Source organism: Oncorhynchus mykiss, chromosome 29 (assembly GCF_057628025.1).
Source record: "Oncorhynchus mykiss isolate SJ-2025 chromosome 29, ASM5762802v1, whole genome shotgun sequence".
Classification (NCBI taxonomy): Eukaryota; Metazoa; Chordata; class Actinopteri; order Salmoniformes; family Salmonidae; genus Oncorhynchus; species Oncorhynchus mykiss.
In genome coordinates, this window is record NC_143050.1 from 39513742 (window position 1) to 39536444 (window position 22703).

General features: G+C 41.8%; 1 long non-coding RNA gene across 1 annotated transcript in view; it reads right to left on the reverse strand.

Annotated features, from left to right (window-relative positions):
• The window catches only part of LOC149970446 (uncharacterized), an 89640-nt gene extending 72081 nt beyond the window's left edge, over window positions 1-17559 (reverse strand). The window contains exon 1 of the long non-coding RNA XR_016493380.1: window positions 17248-17559. This is a non-coding gene — a long non-coding RNA (uncharacterized LOC149970446). The remainder of the gene's footprint in view (window positions 1-17247) is intronic.
• Between the last annotated feature and the right edge of the window lie 5144 nt (window positions 17560-22703).

The following is a 22703-nucleotide window of genomic DNA, read 5'->3' on the forward strand; positions in this document are numbered from 1 at the left end:
GTCTACAAATTGCCCATATAGGCTGTGACATATTTAGAAGTGAAACGGACGACCAAAACAACTGGATTCGTTTTCTCTTTCATGCCCTGCTTCCAGTCCACTTACCGATATCTGAACAAGAGAGCCTCATCAAAATTGCAACAAAATGTAATTTAATCAGAAACCACTGCCAGATTTCTGGATAGGGCTGTGCTCAGAGTTTGTTGCCTTGGCAAATCGCGCTGTTAAGACACTGATGCCATTTGCAACCACGTACCTATGTGAGAGTGGATTATCGGCCCTCACTAGCATGAAAACTAAATACAGGCACAGACTTTGGGCGGGAAATGATTTAAGACTTAGACTCCCTCGCTCCGCTCCGATCCAGCTTCGCTCCGCTCACATACTCTGGCGCAGATGCCTGTGTCACTTTATCAGAAGCATGTGATCAATGACATCCAAAGTTTAGTTTCATCAAACAACCACCTGATTTGGTTTGGTATAACACAAAAAGGCTACGCTGAGCACATGCTACGGGAGCGTCATATATCATTATTTTCACCAAGAGGTGCCACTAGTTGACACTGTGTTGGTAAAAGCCTTGAGTAATTAACCTATTTTCAACACAATTAGCTGGAAAACCTCAATGCTTCAGGAAGGTTTGTTTCCCCATCACTAGACTAAACTACTTAAACTGGTACAATATTTTTACTGATGGTTGACACAAATACAACAGATTTTAAACCCCCAAATATGCTAATGAGCCCCACCAGCACATTGCCCCCTCCTACATTCCAAAGTGCAGTAATGACTGTACCTAATGCTGTGTTCGTAACCAAGTGGGAATTTACCACTTGAACGGCCCTACAACTGATAATTACTCATCCCTGAGCTACAACTTCTCCCACATGCTGATTTCTGACGTCACCTACTAAGGAAATGACCTCAACAACAGCATTTGCAGCAGACAAATGTAACAAAACATTATTCATTAAACGCAATCTATTAATATGGTTTTTGAACTCTAGAATTTGTTTAAAAGCATGATAGCTGTACTTTTCAAATCAAATTTTATTTGTCACATACACATGGTTAGCAGATGTTAATGCGAGTGTAGCGAAATGCTTGTGCTTCTAGTTCCGACAATGCAGTAATAACAAGTAATCTAACTAACAATTCCAAAACTACTGTCTTGTACACAGTGTAAGGGGATAAAGAATATGTACATAAGGATATATGAATGAGTGATGGTACAGAGCAGCATAGGCAAGATACAGTAGATGGTATCGAGTACATTATATACATATGAGATGAGTATGTAAACAAAGTGGCATAGTTAAAGTGGCTAGTGATACATGTATTACATAAGGATACAGTCGATGATATAGAGTACAGTATATACATATGCATATGATATGAATAATGTAGGGTAAGTAACATTATATAAGGTAGCATTGTTTAAAGTGGCTAGTGATATATTTACATAATTTCCCATAAATTCCCATTATTAAAGTGGCTGGAGTTGAGTCAGTGTCAGTGTGTTGGCAGCAGCCACTCAATGTTAGTGGTGGCTGTTTAACAGTCTGATGGCCTTGAGATAGAAGCTGTTTTTCAGTCTCAGCTTTGATGCACCTGTACTGACCTCGCCTTCTGGATGATAGCGGGGTGAACAGGCAGTGGCTCGGGTGGTTGATGTCCTTGATGATCTTTATGGCCTTCCTGTGACATCGGGTGGTGTAGGTGTCCTGGAGGGCAGGTAGTTTGCCCCTGGTGATGCGTTGTGCAGACCTCACTACCCTCTGGAGAGCCTTACGGTTGAGGGCGGAGCAGTTGCCGTACCAGGCGGTGATACAGCCCGACAGGATGCTCTCGATTGTGCATCTGTAGAAGTTTGTGAGTGCTTTTGGTGACAAGCCGAATTTCTTCAGCCTCCTGAGGTTGAAGAGGCGCTGCTGCACCTTCTTCACAATGCTGTCTGTGTGGGTGGACCAATTCAGTTTGTCTGTGATGTGTATGCCGAGGAACTTAAAACTTGCTACCCTCTCCACTACTGTTCCATCGATGTGGATAGGGGGGTGTTCCCTCTGCTGTTTCCTGAAGTCCACAATCATCTCCTTAGTTTTGATGACGTTGAGTGTGAGGTTATTTTCCTGACACCACACTCCGAGGGCCCTCACCTCCTCCCTGTAGGCCGTCTCGTCGTTGTTGGTAATCAAGCCTACCACTGTTGTGTCGTCCGCAAACTTGATGATTGAGTTGGAGGCGTGCGTGGCCACGCAGTCGTGGGTGAACAGGGAGTACAGGAAAGGGCTCAGAACGCACCCTTGTGGGGCCCCAGTGTTGAGAATCAGCGGGGAGGAGATGTTGTTGCCTACCCTCACCACCTGGGGGCGGCCCGTCAGGAAGTCCAGTACCCAGTTGCACAGGGCGGGGTCGAGACCCAGGGTCTCGAGCTTGATGACGAGCTTGGAGGGTACTATGGTGTTGAATGCCGAGCTGTAGTCGATGAACAGCATTCTCACATAGGTATTCCTCTTGTCCAGATGGGTTAGGGCAGTGTGCAGTGTGGTTGAGATTGCATCGTCTGTGGACCTATTTGGGTGGTAAGCAAATTGGAGTGGGTCTAGGGTGTCAGGTAGGGTGGAGGTGATATGGTCCTTGACTAGTCTCTCAAAGCACTTCATGATGACGGAAGTGAGTGCTACGGGGCGGTAGTCGTTTAGCTCAGTTACCTTAGCTTTCTTGGGAACAGGAACAATGGTGGCCCTCTTGAAGCATGTGGGAACAGCAGACTGGTATAGGGATTGATTGAATATGTCCGTAAACACACCGGCCAGCTGGTCTGGGCATGCTCTGAGGGCGCGGCTGGGGATGCCGTCTGGGCCTGCAGCCTTGCGAGGGTTAACACGTTTAAATGTCTTACTCACCTCGGCTGCAGTGAAGGAGAGACCGCATGTTTTCGTTGCAGGCCGTGTCAGTGGCACTGTATTGTCCTCAAAGCGGGCAAAAAAGTTATTTAGTCTGCCTGGGAGCAGGACATCCTGGTCCGTGACTGGGCTGGATTTCTTCCTGTAGTCCGTGATTGACTGTAGACCCTGCCACATGCCTCTTGTGTCTGAGCCGTTGAATTGAGATTCTACTTTGTCTCTGTACTGACGCTTAGCTTGTTTGATAGCCTTGCGGAGACACCTTGCCCTGATTAAAAGCAGTGGTTCGCGCTTTCAGTTTCACGCGAATGCTGCCATCAATCCACGGTTTCTGGTTAGGGAATGTTTTAATCGTTGCTATGGGAACGACATCTTCAACGCACGTTCTAATGAACTCGCACACCGAATCAGCGTATTCGTCAATGATGTTGTCTGACGCAATACGAAACATGTCCCAGGCCACGTGATGGAAGCAGTCTTGGAGTGTGGAGTCAGCTTGGTCGGACCAGCGTTGGACAGACCTCAGCGTGGGAGCCTCTTGTTTTAGTTTCTGTCTGTAGGCAGGGATCAACAAAATGGAGTCGTGGTCAGCTTTTCCGAAAGGGGGGCGGGGCAGGGCCTTATATGCGTCGCGGAAGTTAGAGTAACAATGATCCAAGGTCTTTCCACCCCTGGTTGCGCAATCGATATGCTGATAAAATTTAGGGAGTCTTGTTTTCAGATTAGCTTTGTTAAAATCCCCAGCTACAATGAATGCAGCCTCCGGATAAATGGTTTCCAGTTTGCAAAGAGTCAAATAAAGTTCATTCAGAGCCATCGATGTGTCTGCTTGGGGGGGGGGGGATATATACGGCTGTGATTATAATCGAAGAGAATTCTCTTGGTAGATAATGCGGTCTACATTTGATTGTGAGGAATTCTAAATCAGGTGAACAGAAGGATTTGAGTTCCTGTATGTTTCTTTCATCACACCATGTCACGTTAGCCATAAGGCATACGCCCCTCTTCTTACCAGAAAGATGTTTGTTTCTGTCTGCGCGATGCGTGGAGAAACCCGTTGGCTGCATCGCCTCGGATAGCATCTCTCCAGTGAGCCACGTTTCCGTGAAGCAAAGAACGTTACAGTCTCTGATGTCCCTCTGGAATGCTACCCTTGCTCGGATTTCATCAACCTTGTTGACGCAGTGTGTTGGCCATTAACCAATTGACATTTTCCAACTTGAATTTCCAACTTCAAGTAGTAAATTCCCACCTTCCACATGGTTATGAACACAGCTTTATATGCCATATATTTTGGGGAAAAATGTACCATTATACTATATCTGAAAATGTACCCAAAAAATAAATCATAAGGAATAAGGTTTTGAAGTGCCTGTTCTGTAGCTGAGATATATATATATATATATATATATATATATATACACAGTACCAGTCAAAATCATCCGACCTCAACCCAATTGAGATGGTTTGGGATGCGTTGGACCGCAGATTGAATGAAAAGCAGCCAACAAGTGCTAAGCATATGCAGGAACTCCTTCAAGGCTGTTGAAAAAGCATTCCAGGTGAAGCTGGTTGAGAGTAAAATATATTTTGATTTGTGTCACACATTTTTTTGGTTACGACATGATTCCATCTGTGTTATTTCATAGACTGATGTCTTCACAATTGTTCTACTATGTAGAAGAAGAAAAAAAGTAAAAATAAAGAAAAAACCTTGAATGAGTAGGTTTGTCCAAACGTTGGACTAGTAGTGTTTAGATATAAATGTAAAAGATACATTTTTGGTCATGTCATTAGGGGGACTATTTACCCCTTATGCACATTGTGACACTTTTATAGACCAGTACTGGGTTACTTTCAGGCGACTCCCCTGAAGCTTGTTTGTGTCGCAAAATAACAATCCCCTTCGTATTCTTGAGTCTCCCCCCGATACTTGTGCAATATTAATTTGTAGCTCCAACTGTTCGGTCTGGACAGTATTTTTTGCTGCTGTCTAAGACATCTTTGAAATTAGGACATCTGCGACAGATGACTGCCGTAAAGCTTGTGGATGTCGTAGAGAAAAACTGACACTGTCGTATTCGTGAGAATCTCATCTTTTCGATGGTGGTGACATTCATTTGTAGCTCAAGCCGTTTGGGTTTTACATACTAGTTCCTGGTGATTTTCTTGTCCTGATCCTCTCATGTGTAGAAAAAGACTGTCTTTAAAAGCCTCATGTTATGGAATAGGCACAAGCTTTATATCGGCGGAAAGAGGGGGATTGAGCTGCAGCCTATACAAAAAAATGTTAAGTCTCTAGCCTAAACACACAAGGCCCTATTCAATATTCAAAATGACGTCAGTGTGTGTCGCTAGGGAGCGTCAATCAACTTTAGGGGGTTAAGTTCCCGTCATTTAGGAAAGTTAACCAATTTGCTAATTCAAAATTTCCGCTATTGAAAATACTGTAAAATAATTAAAATTGACATTTTTGTGTACTTCCTGTACAGTTCAGCTGATGAAATACACAAGTTGTTTCCACTATTTTCACCGCAACTCAGTGGCTGGTAATTTACTATAAAATTAAAGGTAAAAATTATTATTTATTTTTTTTACCATAAGCGCATTTAAGTATCCTATAGGTTTAAATGCAATTGCAAGTGAGGCATTCCAAGTTAATTTGCAGGATGAGCCAAAAATTACCCAAGTTCATTGTGATTGACAGTAAATATATAGCAAATCAATAATACAGTATCATATTACTGTAGAAGTGTTCTGTATAAAGACTACAATTTACCACAAAATTAACAGCAATGGCTAACAGTGTAGTTTCTTGTTAACACATGTATTTTTGGAACCCTTCACATGACATTTCACACACGAGTTTTTGGAACACTTAATGTGATCAAATGTGCAATTCCATGTGTTATCGCTGTTGAGCTAAACTAGAACCACACCTGGAATTTTAACTCACAACCTCTGTATGAGGTACGCTGATCTTTCTGCTGCACCACAAAGTCTGTAGCATTCCCCGAAACATTCATTACCTTTTGTAACGATGTTCATCTGAGGAAGGTTTGGACCAAAGCGCAGCGTGGTAAGTGTTCATGTTATCTTTATTTAAACTGAACACAAAACAACAAAGAGAATGAAAACGAAACAGTCCCGACAGACAGCTGTCTCTGATTGAGAACCATACCAGGCCAAAAACAAAGAAATACAAAAACATAGAAAAAAGAACATAGAACGCCCACCCTAGTCACACCATGGCCTAACCAAAATAGAGAATAAAAAGCCTCTCTATGGCCAGGGCTTGACACCTTTAATTACATCTCTGCAGCTAGCAGTGCAGATGGCAATTTTTTGCTCTCAATTTCTCAGACTATTTTATGATCATTGATTTAATTTACTTATTTTATCAATTTGAGTGTTTTCTAGTCTAATGTTGGCGGGGCATATTTTTCTGTTTTAATGATACTCCTGAATCACTATGAAAGATATTATTGTTTTTCTTGAGTTTGTTGTTAAGAAAGCTGAGATTTACTTTGAAGTCCAAAGTGTTAGGAAAGTGTAGTGGCACAGCAGGAAGATCAGAATGCCGTGAACTATTTTTGTTTGCAGGGCATCATCTGTGTAATCTCGTGTGATAATTTGTTGAAGGTTATGTGATCATGTGAAACTTCATGTAAAATGGCATCACGTGAATTGTTCCAAAGACACATGATTTCATATGATTTCACATGTACAAAACACACAATTGTAATTATTCGCCTACCTCCTCATGCCTTTTGCACACAATGTATATAGACTCTCTTTTTTTTCTACTGTGTTATTGACTTGTTAATTGTTTACTCCATGTGTAACTCTGTGTTGTCTGTTCACATTGCTATGCTTTATCTTGGCCAGGTCGCAGTTGCAAATGAGAACTTGTTCTCAACTAGCCTACCTGGTTAAATAAAGGTGAAATAAAATAAATAAATAAAAAACACATGGAAATGTCACGTGAAAACATGTGATTTTCCATAAGAGGAGTCATTCACTGGTAGTACAGGATGACACACACATGCTGTGAACCACTTCTCTGTTTTGTTCCGGTGTCTATGCTAAATTCATAAATTTGAGAGCAGCAGAACGAAGCAAAAATAACAATAGTTCCACATCTACATTTGTGCTCAGTGGGGATCTTGCAAAGCTAAAACTATTACCACCCCAGCGTAGATTGGAATACCAGCCTATGATAAATCAATAGAGCCGTATAGCTAGAAAACTGGGAGGAAAAACAACAGCCATAAAAAGCTATTCATTTTAATTATGCGCAATGAAAAGGGAAAGTTAGGAGAACTCGGGTGTCCCTGTTGGTATTATCTCTGCACTGATTCCATTTAGAATGTGTCCTTGTCAGCGCTTCAAACACCTGCTACACCCCCCAAAAAAACAACCGCTACACCCCCCAAAAAAAACACCTGCTACACCCCCCAAAAAAACAACCGCTACACCCCCCAAAAAAAACACCTGCTACACCCCCCAAAAAAAACAACCGCTACACAAACCAAACAATATGTCTACCTCCCAATGAACATTTTCCCAGACACAGCAACAGACAGAATAGTCTCAGACAAAACAACATCTTGATTGCCATGGAGAGGACACACACGCTCACACACACACATGCAGACATGACCACCAAGGTGACACTTTTTAGCTTAGATCCCATTTCATGTTACTTTCCCTTTGTTGACCAATACATTTAGTTTATGGCAAATAAAAAAGATGATTGCACCACCATTTGTATTGCACCACCAGCTCTTTTCACTGCGTTACTAGCATATACAAACTATCCCATGAATAACAATGATATGCGTTATTTATAAAGACCATTTCTCAAAAAGTCTGTTTTATACACTAAATCCCAGAAAGCCCTGGGGCGATGTCTAGATCTGAGGCAGATAGCAAACTGTGTTTGTGTGTTGGTGTCTCACCCATTCCTGCATATTCTATTTTGCATATAGATTGTGTGTGTACATGTTTGTGTGTGTATGTTTGCATGTGTGTGCATGAGTGCGTCTGGCGTGTGCCCCTGCGTGGGTGCTTGCATGTGTTGTGTACATACATGTGACCGAGTGACCATAGCTGTGCATATTCATGTATATAGTACACATCACACTCAAATAGTCACATGTGTAGACAACAGGCTTGTATTAAACCCACGCTCTGCTGTGACAATACAGTTGGCACTCTACCAAGGGTCAAGTTGTGTGTGTGTGTGTGTGTGTGTGTGTGTGTGTGTGTGTGTGTGTGTGTGTCTGTGTGTGTGTGAGATCGCACGCACACGTCCATGCTCACAACACAAGCTGTGGTGACAAAATGCATGCCATCTGTGCACACAGGAGATTTGTCCGTGTATAAACTATGCCAGTACTCCCAGGGGACTGTGACCAATGAGCACATAGTGCCACAGAGCAACCAGTAAAAACCTGTTGTGTATGACACACAACGTGAAGAACCCTGCAGTGAACAGATTGGTGTAAGTAGATATGGTCAGTGTATGTGGCACATCCATTCTATGCTGGATACTTGGCAATACTGGGTAAATGCAATGGCATTTGGCTGCTAAGAACTTACGAAAACATGAGTAATGATCTATCACAGTGTGAGTGGCAGTTGGTGATTCATAATGACTCAACATTTTCCTCCATGCTTTCTCTCAGATCACATAAGGACGATGGGGCCGTAGATCTAAAAATGAATAACTCAGCCGATGCTGTTCGATTGGAATGAAACTGAAAGTAGAAATCCAACGAGATGTGGTTGGGTTTTAAATGAAAAGGAACTAGTGACAAAGCACACTCTCCCTCCACACTCATTTCAAAGTAAACACAGGAAGACCTATCCAGCAGACGTACCTGGGTTCTCTGATATTGAAAATCAGATTAACCCAGACACACGCCTCAACCTGTAGAGACTCATTAAAACAGCATCGTTCTCATCTCTATGTCCGTGTGTGTCTTTCTCGCTCTCGTGCTCTCCTTCTCTCTCTCTCACCCTCTCTCTCTCCCTCTTTTTCTCTCTCTCTCCATGTCTCTCAGTGTTGAGGCCTGTACTGATAGTGTTAAGTTAAACACTGGTCCACTGTCTATACGGGTCTGCACATTTCAGTATTAATTCAACACACTGCTTAATGTAAAGCATTATTTGCATATTTATTATTTGCATATTTCCCTGAGTGCCTTCCATTTCAAGTGAATTTTAGCAGTACCACCCATTACTTTATTTGTTAGTGACAGAGACATGATTGTTGCATTCATTTATTTTCTATCCTAACAATTTACAGGCAACATCAGGCCTCAGGCCTGCAAGTTAAATCATGCTTGTTGAAAATCCAGACAGAGTGGAGGTATTTAATATTTTATTAACCTGCATTCAAAATGACTGCTGGGTTGAGAACTAAGATATGATATTATCTAAACCATTTAAATTGTAAAAAACATTTCAGTAACAAAAGGTTCAAGTAACAGATTGGATTACTTTAGAAAAATGTTTTTATATTTGAGTAGCATAAGATTAATTAATCAACCAATGTACATGGAAAAACATAGACATTGAAACAAACAATTCTAAAAATCAACCTGCTTTAGAGCATGCTGGGAAATATATAAGGATGGTCATGGTTTTGGTTTAACACCGTTCATTAACACCAACACAGGGGTTATTTTACACCAATGCGTGTTCATTTAATACTTACAGAGTTAATTTAACACCTGAATAAACAATATATCAACAATGTTGCACTGAAAAATCGACACTAGGCAACACTGGCCAATTTGCTGTGTGAATCTCCTGTCCTCCCTGTCACTGTATGTTTCTGTCTGTATCTCTCTTTCTCTGATCTACATAGTGCGTATTCATTAGGCAGAAGTCACTGTCACTGTTTAAACACTGAACTACCCTTTTGGAAACTGTTGTTCATATACTATTAAAGATAAGAAACTCCAACACACTGGTAATCTTGATATATCCAATAAATTAATAGATCTTCTTTACCAAAAATTCGGTCTGAAACAACCTCCATCAGGACATTGTTCTACTATTGAACCATCACTACAAAGCCAGCTACAAAACTGACATTTTACTTACTTTGTAGCTATGGTACACACACCCACAAAAATGGTCTAAATAGTATCAGATATGGATTCTTTAAATTTACATTTTAGTCATTTAGCAGACACTCTCATCCAGAGTGACTTACAGTTAACGCATTCATCTTAGGATAACTAGCTGGGCCAACCACACATCACATTTATAGTAAGTACATGTTTCCTCAATAAAGTAGCTATCAGCAAAGTCAGAGCTAGTAAGAGGGAAAATAGTCAGGTGTGAGTGTTAGTTCACAAAAATCTTGAGGTGGTGAGCCGACATCCAAGCTGAGATATGTGCCAGACACACAGAGATGTGTGTTGCCACCTGGGTGTCAGAAGGAGGAAGGAGAAAAGTAGTTGAGTGTTATCCGCATAGCAATGACAGGAGATGTGAAGATATGGTGCAGCCGAGTGACTTGGTGTATATAGAGAAGAGGAGAAGGCCTAGAATCGAGGCCCAGGGGACACCAGTACTGAGAGTATGTGGTGCAGACACAGATCCTAACCTCATCACCTGGTAGCAGCAGTCTGCCAGGTAGGATGCAATCCAAGAGTGTGCAGGGCCTGAGAGGGTGGAGAGGAGGGATTTGATGGTTGACGGTGTTCGAAGGCAGTGGATAGATCTAGGAGGATGTGACTTGCAGGCCTGCTGTGGCCTGTAAACCGTGAGTTTCAGACCATTGTGTTATACTGTACTTTAAGAAAAAAAAGGTTTACAATTGTTCCCAAAGTGCTACAAACACGTATCTCTTAAATCCTTTAAGCTACATGCATAATTGTCCTGCAAGTAGGGTTGAAAAAATCCCGATTGAATGATTACGGATTTCCTGCTTCCATTTCTAGGAAACCTCCAACCAGGATTTTTGGAAAACTTGCAAAAGTTAGCAGAGTTTATGCTGACCAACTGGCAGGTGTCTTCACTGACATTTTCAACATGTCCCTGATTGTCGGTAATACCAACATGTTTCAAGCAGACCAAATCAAATCAAATTTATTTATATAGCCCTTCGAACATCAGCTGATATCTCAAAGTGCTGTACAGAAACCCAGCCTAAAACCCCAACAGCAAGCAATGCAGGTGTAGAAGCACGGTGGCTAGGAAAAACTCCCTAGAAAGGCCAAAACCTAGGAAGAAACCTAGAGAGGAACCAGGCTATGTGGGGTGGCCAGTCCTCTTCTGGCTGTGCCGGGTGGAGATTATAACAGAACATGGCCAAGATGTTCAAATGTTCATAAATGACCAGCATGGTCGAATAATAATAAGGCAGAACAGCTGAAACTGGAGCAGCAGCACAGTCAGGTGGACTGGGGACAGCAAGGAGTCATCATGTCAGGTATTCCTGGGGCATGGTCCTAGGGCTCAGGTCCTCCGAGAGAGAGAAAGAAAGAAAGAATTAGAGAGAGCATATGTGGGAATGTTACTACTTAGCTTCGGCTGTTGGAGGTCCTGACGAATCGTGTCCAGATAAAGCGTCCGGAGTGAAAAAGTTGAGAAAAAAATAATAATAAATAGTAATAATATATAAACGGTAATTAAAAAGTAAAACCCGTAAATTTGTCAGGTAGCAAAACAGGTTGGCAACAAAACGCACAGCTACTCGAAAACAAGAACACAAAGACAACCTGCCTAAATGACTACAGACCCGTAGCACTCATGTCCGTAGCCATGAAGTGCTCTGAAAGGCTGGTAATGGCTCACATTAACACCATTATCCCAGAAACCCTAGACCCACTCCAATTTGCATACCGCCCAAACAGATCCACCGATAATGCAATCTCTATTGCACTCCACACTGCCCTTTCCCACCTGGACAAAAGGAACACTTCTGTGAGAATGCTATTCATTGACTGCAGCTCAACGTCCAACACCATAGTACCCTCAAACACCTCCCTCTGCAAATGGATCCTGGACTTCCTGACGGGCTGCCCCCAGGTAGTGAGGGTAGGTAGCAACACATCTGCCACGCTGATCCTCAACACTGGAGCGCCCCAGGGGTGCGTGCTCAGTCCCCTCCTGTACTCCCTGTTCACCAACGACTGCATGGCCAGGCATGACTCCAACACCATCATTAAATTTGCAGACAACACAACAGTGGTAGGCCTGATGACTGACAACAATGAGACAGCCTATAATTCTCATTGACAGGGCTGTAGTGAAGCAGGTAGAGAGGTTCAAGTTCCTTGGTGTATACATCACCAACAAACTAGAATGGTCCAAAAACACCAAGACAGTCGTGAAAAGGGCACGACAAAGCCTATTCCCCCTCAGGAAACGAATAGATTTGACATAGGTCCTGAGATCCTCAAAAGGTTCTACAGCTGCACCACTGGTTGCATCACTGCCTGGTACGGCAATTGCTCGGCCTCTGTCCGCAAGGCACTACAGACGGAAGTGTATGCGGCCCAGCACATCACTGGGGCTAAGCTGCCTGCCATCCAGGACCTCTACCCCAGGCAGTGTCAGAGGAAGGCCCTAAAAATTGTCAAAGACCCCAGCCACCACAGTCTTAGACTGTTCTCTCTACTGCCGCATGGCAAGCGGTACCGGAGTGCCAAGTCTAGGACAAAAAGGCTTCTCAACAGTTTTTACCCCCAAGCCATAAGACTCCTGAACAGGTAATCAAATGGCTACCCGGACTATCTGCATTGTGTGCCACCCCCAACCCCTCTTTTACGCTGCAGCTACTCTCTGTTTATCATATATGCATAGTCACTTTAACTATACATTCATGTACATACTACCCCAATTGGCCCAACCAACCAGTACTCCCGCACATTGGCTAACCGGGCTATCTGCATTGTGTCCTGCCACCCACCACCCACCAACACCTCTTTTACGCTACTGCTACTCTCTGTTCATCATATATGCATAGTCACTTTAACCATATCTACATGTACATATTACCTCAATCAGCTTGACTAACCTGTAGCTTCGCTACTTTTATAGCCTCGCTACTGTTTTTCACTGTCTTTTTACTGTTGCTTTTATTTCTTTACTTACCTATTGTTCACCTAATACCTTTTTTGCACTATTGGTTAGAGCCTGTAAGTAAGCATTTCACTGTAAGCTCTACACCTGTTGTATTCGGTGCACATGACCAATAAACTTTGATTTGATTTGATTTTGCAACCCTACCTACAAGTCACATTACGCTGCTTTGCAAAGTAATGTTTCATTCCGATATACATTTTCGCAGAAAAACTGTCACCTGTAACAAAACGAAGGGCACTATGGTAGATGGCATCCAAGTTAAGAGTAGTAGAGTAGCAGCTGCAACTTGACAAACAATATCACCAGGACGATCAGCTGTCTGCCCTGTCTCGCTGTAACGCTGTATTAGGCGTCTCACGCAGATGAGCAGGGACCCTGGGCATCTTTCTTTTGGTGTTTTTCAGTCAGTAGAAAGGCCTCTTTAGTGTCCTAAGTTTTCATAACTGTGACCTTAATTGCCTACCGTCTGTAAGCTGTTAGTGTCTTAACGACCGTTCCACAGGTGCATGTTCATGAATTGTTTATGGTTCATTAAACAAGCATGGGATAACAGTGTTTAAAATCTTTACAATGAAGATCTGTGAAGTTATTTTGATTTTTATGAATTATCTTTGAAAGACAGGGCACTGAAAAAGGGACGTTTCGTTTTTTCCCGATTTTAGATGAGGTTTGCAATTTTTAACAGATTGAACAATGGTGTTTATATAAATAGTGAAGACAATAGGTCCCAAAATCAACCCCTGTGGTACACCTTTATCTACAGTACCAGTCAAAAGTTTGGACACACCTACTCAATCAAGTGTTTTTCTTTAGTTGTACTATTTTTGGGATTGTGGGGGCCAGGTCATCTGAAGCAGCACTCCATCACTCTCCCTGGTCAAATAGACCTTACACAGCCTGGAGGTGTTGTTGAGTCATTGTTGAAAAACAAAATCATAGTCCCACTAAGCACAAACCAGATGGGATGGCATATAGCCATACTGGTTAACTGTGCCTTGAATTCTAAATAAATCACAGACAGTGACACCAGCAAAGCACCCCCACACCATCACACCTCCTCCTCCATGCATCATGGTGGGAACCACACATGCGGAGATCATCCATTCACCTACTCTGCGTCTCAATCTCAAATTTGCACTCATCAGACCAAAGGACAGATTTCACCTGTCAAACGTTGTGTCCAAACGTTTGACTGGAACTGTACATCAAGTAATTCAGACTTAACCCCATCAATCACAATGGGCTGAGTTCTGTCACTAAGTTAATCATGAAACCATGAACAGGTTTCAGAGATCAGGCCATTTGAGGACAACCCATTCAATAAAATAGCATGATCAACAGTATCAAAAGCTTTTGACAGGTCCACAAAGAAAGAAGCACATTTCATTTTAGGGTCTAAAGCATTGACAAGATCCTTCAAAACTAAAGTGGTAGCTGTAATTTTGCTATGCCCAGGCCAAAACCCTGATTGGTTTACATTCAAAATACATTTCACAGATAGAAAATGGCAAATTTGTACATTTACCAAGGATTCAAGAATCTTAGCTAGGGAAACAAGCCTTAAAATGGGGCAATAACTATTAAGATCACTACTATCCCTCTGTTATGGTGTGGCAGCACGAGCTGATTTCCATACTTTTGAAATATTTCCTGATAACAATGTTAAATAGAAAATATGGGTTCTTGAACAAACATTCATGGCCACTGCACAGTTAATCAGACTGGGATCCAATTGGTCGGCCCCTGTGGATTTCTCGTTGTCTATTGCTAGCAAAGCATTAAGGACTTATTTTTCTGTAAATAGCTTAAAAGAAAATATTTGACTTTCATTTCTCTGATCATTCAGCAAGTTTTCCCTATCAGCATCCAGCCCAATATTAATATGAATAGCCTTAGAAGTTATTTCAAGGAGGTAGCCTGCTGAATTAAAATGGTGCCATTTTCTTCTGTAACGAGGCTAGCGTCTGAATTCATTTGTTATGGCAGAGAAGAGGAAATAGAACCCCTCAGGGTTATATTTTTGGTCTGGAGTCCAAATTCAAGATTTATGGTTCCAACCGCCGTGTCTTTGTGAGACGCGTTGTGGATGATCCCCGCATGTGTTTTTCCCACCATAAAGCATGGAGGAGGAGGTGTTATGGTGTGGGGGTGCTTTGCTGGTGACACTATCTGTGATTTCTTAAGAATTCAAGGCACACTTAATCGGCATGGTTACCACAGCATTCCGCAAAAATACGCCATCCCATCTGGTTTGGGCTTAGTGGGACTATCATTTGTTTTCCAACAGGACAATGACTCAACACACCTCCAGGCTGTGTAAGGGCAATTTTACCAATAAGGGAAGTGATGGAGTGCTGCATCAGATGACCTGGCCTCTACATTCCCCCGACCTCAAACAAATTGAGATCGTCTGGGATGAGTCGGACAACAGAGTGAAGGAAAAGCAGCCAGCAAGTGCTCAGCTTGTGTGGGAACTCCTTCAGACGGTTGGAAAAGCATTCCAGGTAAAGCTAGTTGAGAGAATGCCAAGAGTGTGCAAAACTGTCAAGGCAAAGGGTGGCTATTTGAAGAATCTCAAATATAAAATATATTTCGATTTGTTTAACACTTTTTTTATTACTACATGATTTCCATATTTTGTATTTCATAGTTTTGATGTTTTCACTATTATTCTACAATTTATGAAATAGTAAAAATAAAGAAAATCTCTTGAATGAGTAATTATTCTAAAACTTTTGACTGGTAGTGTATTTGCATACATACATACATACATACAGTGTGCTACAGTAACAACGACAAACTTTTGACATGTACTGTAAGATACATTTATTATCATCTGAAAAGGGCTTAGGTATTAGACTGTATGAGGTGCTGCGTGTGTGAGACAGGGTGAGAAACCTGAGGTGTTAAGTCTCGTGTATTTGATACAATAGTGGCGAATAAAAAAAAGTGATAGTGAGTTATGAGCATACACTATATTACATACAGTGGGGAGAACAAGTATTTGATACACTGCTGATTTTGCAGGTTTTCCTACTTACTAAGCATGTAGAGGTCTGTAATTTTTATCATAGGTACACTTCAACTGTGAGAGACGGAATCTAAAACAAACATCCAGAAAATTGTATGATTTTTAAGTAATTCATTTGCATTTTATGCCTGCCTCGCCGCCAAGCGAAGAAGATATTTCGTAATCATCAAATGCGGGGAGTAATATGGCTTTGGTAGGTTTTAGGCTGGTCAGGGTGGTGGATATAGTCATGTAAGCAACAGATGGTGTGGGTGATCAGATGGAATGGTTTGTGAGTGAAATCAGCTCTATTGTATGCAGAGACCGTGGTATGAGTGAAGCGATGTTGTAGATGTAATCGGTTATCGTAAACTATGGCGATAGACAGGTTTACCTAGGTTTATTTTTTGACACCATCTAGGGGCTGAATGTTACGTGGGTGGATCAATTATCGTTCTCCTTCCAGAACATGGTTCCATTTGTATAAACTTCAAGTATTACCAACTATACAGTATATTCAGTGTTACAGGCTTTGGTTTTTCCATTTATGTTTTGAGGTTGGTCTTTAAAATGTAGAGCTCGTTAGCACGTAGGATGCACCGATTGGTGTCAGCTCGTTAGTCAGTATGTGTTTCACCTGTGCTGGTTGCCGTCTTTTTTTTGTGGGAAGGTGTTTCACCTGTGCTGGCCCAGGTGCTATTTAAGAGTGGCTGGCCCAGTAACACAGTTGCCTTCTGTCTCCCACAGAGGTGGAGTAGGCCGCTTTATGACGATCGTAAAATACTCTGCTTCTGGGCTCTGTAGTATTGAGATTGGAATGTGACTGTGGAACACAGAGACACTTGGACAAACTTTGACATCAAAATGTTCAATAATTGACCAGTATTTCTGTTTTCCAAACGGTTGGAGTGGGCCGTGGACACTTGCACTTAGCCATCCCGGATCCGGGATCGTGAATACAGCCTCAAGCTCATTACCATAACGCAACGCTAACTATTCATGAAAATCGCAAATGAAATAAATATGCTAGCTCTCAAGCTTAGCCTTTTGTTAACAACACTGTCATCTCAGATTTTCAAAATATGCTTCTCAACCATAGGAAAACAATCATTTGTGTAACAGTAGCTAGCTAGCATAACATTTAGCTTTAGCATTAGCGTTAGCATTCAGCAGGCAACATTTTCACAAAAACCAGAAAAGCATTCAAATAAAATCATTTACCTTTGAAGAACTTCAGATGTTTTCAATGAGGAGACTCTGTTACATAGCAAATGTTCAGTTTTTCCTGAAAGATTATTTGTTTAGGAGAAATCGCTCCGTTTGGTGCGTCACGTTTGGCTACCAAAAAAAACCCGAAAATCCAGTCATCAAAACGCCAAACTTTTTTCCAAATTAACTCCATAATATCGACTGAAACATGGCAAACGTTGTTTAGAACCAATCCTCAAGGTGTTTTTCACATATCTCTTCGATGATATATCGTTCGTGGAAGTGTGCTTTCTGTCCTGAATCCCAGGATAAAATGCCCACAACTGAAGATTACGCACCAATTTAGACAAAGGACACCGGGCGGACCCCTGGAAAATGTCTCGTATGGCCAATCTTCCAATGATATGCCTACAAATACGTCACAATGCTGCAGACATCTTGAAGAAACGACAGAAAGCGCAAGCTCGTTCCTGGTGCATTCACAGCCATATAAGGAGACATTGGAAAACAGAGCTTCAGAAAGTCTGCTCATTTCCTGTTTGAAGTTTCATCTTGGTTTCGCCTGTAGCATGAGTTCTGTGGCACTCACAGATAATATCTTTGCAGTTTTGGAAACGTTAGACTGTTTTCTTTCCAAAGCTGTCAATTATATGCATAGTCGAGCATCTTTTCGTGACAAAATATTGCTCTTAAAATGGGCACGTTTTTTTATCCAATAATGAAATAGCGCCCCCATAGATTCAAAGGAACAGTCATGCCGAGTTTGTTTCATTGGTGACCTCAAGAAGGACAGGAGACACACATTACTGTATCTTTGTTTGTATACAGTTCTCAATTATGGGATTTGCATCTGAATGTTGTACAAAAAAATGATTAAGCATAAGAATACCTTTGGAATGATAACAATGTGATCTTAGTCTTCTAAATGAGAATTGTTTTTCATGGTACCTTAGTCAGTGGCCACATCCCCGCACAGATACACGCACAGATATTATACCCAAACGGCATGGAATGCCCATTTCCACAGAGGTAATAAAAGGACTCATGACAAAATGTACATTTAGTGTGCAGGGATAGGGTCCTCACGCTGAAATGGCTACAACTCTATAGACCAAGCAGACTAAGGTGTGAGCAGTATGTTGCGAAATGGTTTAAATTACAACTCTACCGAAGGACAAGACCAGAGAATGTGGGGACCATCCCCACACTGAAATGGTTAAGAAATCTACAAACTAAAGACCAATTATTAATTCTGCAGCTGTTTAAGTACTTTAGTCTTGTAAACGCAACCGACCGACCGACTGGTACGACTGACGTATCTATTATAACAAGCTACAAACCAGAGACTTTCTGTTGACTGACTATCCAGCAGACGGACCGGCGATCACAGAGAGGGACAACAAAGGCATATACTCGTAAATATGTATATTGCAAATTATTTTTTAATGAGCGGATGTGCATGTTCAAAGTATTAGCATTTCCATGAGTGTAGTTATCAACTGTATGTACGTGGGTCCACTTGAGCTGTCCCCAATCCTTTGTCCACGAAACCGTCATATCAGTTTTCTCCACTAGAGACTTTTCTTTGTGTCATGTTAGTAACCTGTGTGTGTGTGTGTGTGTTTAGGTAATTATGTGGTTAGTTAGTAAATAAACAATTAAGCCAATTTGTATATCGCTGATTCATGATTTATGATAGGGTTTGTGCAGACATCCAAGAGTGTGCGGCAGTCAGAATATGACTGAGGTAATACTACATTAATAAGTGCCTGTAATCGATAAGATTTGAAAATATCTGAAGAGTAAAATTTGGGAAATAGAGATTCTAACCATTTTCCTGTGGTGCTCTGACTTCCCAGTTTTGTTTTGTTTGCCTTATCTTGGGCAAATTTAGTCGGCGTCTTTTAGGTTCCAGTTGTTGTTGCTAGTCAACCTTCAGTGGAAACTCCCATGAGTGTCTTTCAGAACTCTTCCTAAAGCACACCTGTTTGGGATCTTGTTTCCGTTGAGTATGGTAGTCGCTTTAGTCACCTACTCTGAAGCGCTGCTGTGCCCAGATATGAGTGTTCTAAATACACTTTTGGGTAGAGTTTCTGTTAATGACATCCACATTGAGGGGTTATAAGGTTTGTGGATTCATTTTGAAAGTTGCATAAACAAAGGCTAATAAAAAAAATGAAAAGCCATGGACTTCAGTTGGAGGCATTTGTGGAAAAACCTACATGGGAGATGCTAGATAAATGTATAAAGGCGAATCTGCTCGTCATTTCAAAGGATTTTGACATCTCGGTGGCATGTGGTAATCCAAACGCTGTCAAAAAATCGATCAGTTGAGGAGGAAATCCTTCCAGAGAGGGAGGATGATAAAAAGGCTCCTACGGGTGGTAGAGTACACCCGATAGATGTGCAACAGCTAGAGGTAAAACTAAAGGCAAAATTGGAGCAGAAGTTTGAGTTGGAGCACAAGGGAAGACAAGATGAACAAGTAGCCAGACTAGAACAAGAACAGGAAGATCGTGCGTATGCCATTTGGTTAAAAGAGATGGAGCCACGACAAAGGGAGATAGATCTGGAAGTACTCAGAATCTAGTCAGGCCACCCTACACACTCAACAGAGTTTGATCTTGGTTGAAACAGCCGGCTTGTACAGCCTTTCAATGAAAAGGAGGTGGATGCATAGTTTACACTTTGAGCAGATTTCCACGTCCCTAAAATGGCACAAAACAGTTTGTCCCTGCTCCTCCAAAGGGTACGCCACTTTCTCTTGACCAGAGTTCAGATTATGACAATGTTACAGTTGCTATCCGTCGGGCTTACGAAAGAGAGTCACAAAGCCATGTTGAGTTCACAAGGGAACAAGCACGTCTTTTTGATCGGTGGTGTGGTTCTCAAGAGGTCAAGGACCTTAAGGATTTAAAGACACTCATACTTCTTGAGCAGTTCAAAAATTGCCTTCACGAAAGGGTTGCAACCTACATTTATGAGCAAAAGTATCTCACTCTTGAGAAACCTGTGGTTCTTGCAGAGGAGTTTGTGTAGACACAAAATTACCTTCACAAACAAAGCAACCAGTAGTTATCCCTATGCAAAAAGCAATCCGAAGTCACCTCCTGCTTAGATATTTCAATCCTTTTCTACAGAGTCCAAAGACAAATTGTCGTTCCAGTTATGCTTCGACAAGAGACACTGAGGTTGGCTCATGATGGTAGTATGGCAGGCCATCTTTGGGTCAACATGTATGACCATTTCTTGAATATCTTATTCTGGCCTGGTCTGAAACAAGATGTCTTACTGTAAATTCTATCGTGTTTGCCAGCGAATGTGTAGACCGGACCAAGCTGTATAGATTGCATCTTTGCAGCCTATTCCTGCTTTTGACAAACCTTTCAGCATGGTTCTGGTGGATTGTGTTGGTCCTTTGCCCAAAGCTAAGCGTGGTAACCAGTTTCTCTTGACCATCATGTGCAATGCCAGTCATTTCCCTGAGGTCATTCCACTGAAGAAATTCACAGCTCAATGTTTGGACTTCCGCAGGTGAAGTAATTGGGTGTTAACCATTGCCCCTCTAGTGCCTTCCACCCAATCTCAAGGTGCTCTTGAGAGATTTTAGACTGTTGAAGCTTACTGGTTTGAGTCTGAGAATGATTGGGATGAAGGCGTCCATCTTGTACTCTTTCCAGTGCGAGAGGTTGTTACAGTGCCTTGCGAAAGTATTCGGCCCCCTTGAACTTTGCGACCTTTTGCCACATTTCAGGCTTCAAACTTAAAGATATAAAACTGTATTTTTTTGTGAAGAATCAACAACAAGTGGGACACAATCATGAAGTGGAACGACATTTATTGGATATTTCAAACTTTTTTAACAAATCAAAAACTGAAAAATTGGGCGTGCAAAATTATTCAGCCCCCTTAAGTTAATACTTTGTAGCGCCACCTTTTGCTGTGATTACAGCTGTAAGTTGCTTGGGGTATGTCTCTATCAGTTTTGCACATCGAGAGACTGAATTTTTTTCCCATTCCTCCTTGCAAAACAGCTCGAGCTCAGTGAGGTTGGATGGAGAGCATTTGTGAACAGCAGTTTTCAGTTCTTTCCACAGATTCTCGATTGGATTCAGGTCTGGACTTTGACTTGGCCATTCTAACACCTGGATATGCTTATTTTTGAACCATTCCATTGTAGATTTTGCTTTATGTTTTGGATCATTGTCTTGTTGGAAGACAAATCTCCGTCCCAGTCTCAGGTCTTTTGCAGACTCCGTCAGGTTTTCTTCCAGAATGGTCCTGTATTTGGCTCCATCCATCTTCCCATCAATTTTAACCATCTTCCCTGTCCCTGCTGAAGAAAAGCAGGCCCAAACCATGATGCTGCCACCACCATGTTTGACAGTGGGGATGGTGTGTTCAGCTGTGTTGCTTTTACGCCAAGCATAACGTTTTGCATTGTTGCCAAAAAGTTCAATTTTGGTTTCATCTGACCAGAGCACCTTCTTCCACATGTTTGGTGTGTCTCCCAGGTGGTTTGTGGAAAACTTTAAACGACACTTTTTATGGATATCTTTTTAAGAAATGGCTTTCTTCTTGCCACTCTTCCATAAAGGCCAGATTTGTGCAATATACGACTGATTGTTGTCCTATGGACAGAGTCTCCCACCTCAGCTGTAGATCTCTGCAGTTCATCCAGAGTGATCATGGGCCTCTTGGCTGCATCTCTGATCAGTCTTCTCCTTGTATGAGCTGAAAGTTTAGAGGGACGGCCAGGTCTTGGTAGATTTGCAGTGGTCTGATACTCCTTCCATTTCAATATTATCGCTTGCACAGTGCTCCTTTGGATGTTTAAAGCTTGGGAAATCTTTTTGTATCCAAATCCGGCTTTAAACTTCTTCACAACAGTATCTCGGACCTGCCTGGTGTGTTCCTTGTTCTTCATGATGCTCTCTGCACTTTTAACGGACCTCTGAGAATATCACAGTGCAGGTGCATTTATACGGAGACTTGATTACACACAGGTGGATTGTATTTATCATCATTAGTCATTTAGGTCAACATTGGATCATTCAGAGATCCTCACTGAACTTCTGGAGAGAGTTTGCTGCACTGAAAGTAAAGGGGCTGAATAATTTTGCACGCCCAATTTTTCAGTTTTTGATTTGTTAAAAAAGTTTGAAATATCCAATAAATGTCATTCCACTTCATGATTGTGTCCCACTTGTTGTTGATTCTTCACAAAAAAATACAGTTTTATATCTTTATGTTTGAAGCCTGAAATGTGGCAAAAGGTCGCAAAGTTCAAGGGGGCCGAATACTTTCGCAAGGCACTGTAACTCTTGCGACGAGCAATCCCGGATCCGGGATCGTAATCATAGCCTCAAACGAATTAGCATAACGCAGCGGACATAAATACCCCTAGAAACTTTTCCTATTCATGAAAATCGTAAATGAAATGAATTAAATATATTCAAACACAAGCT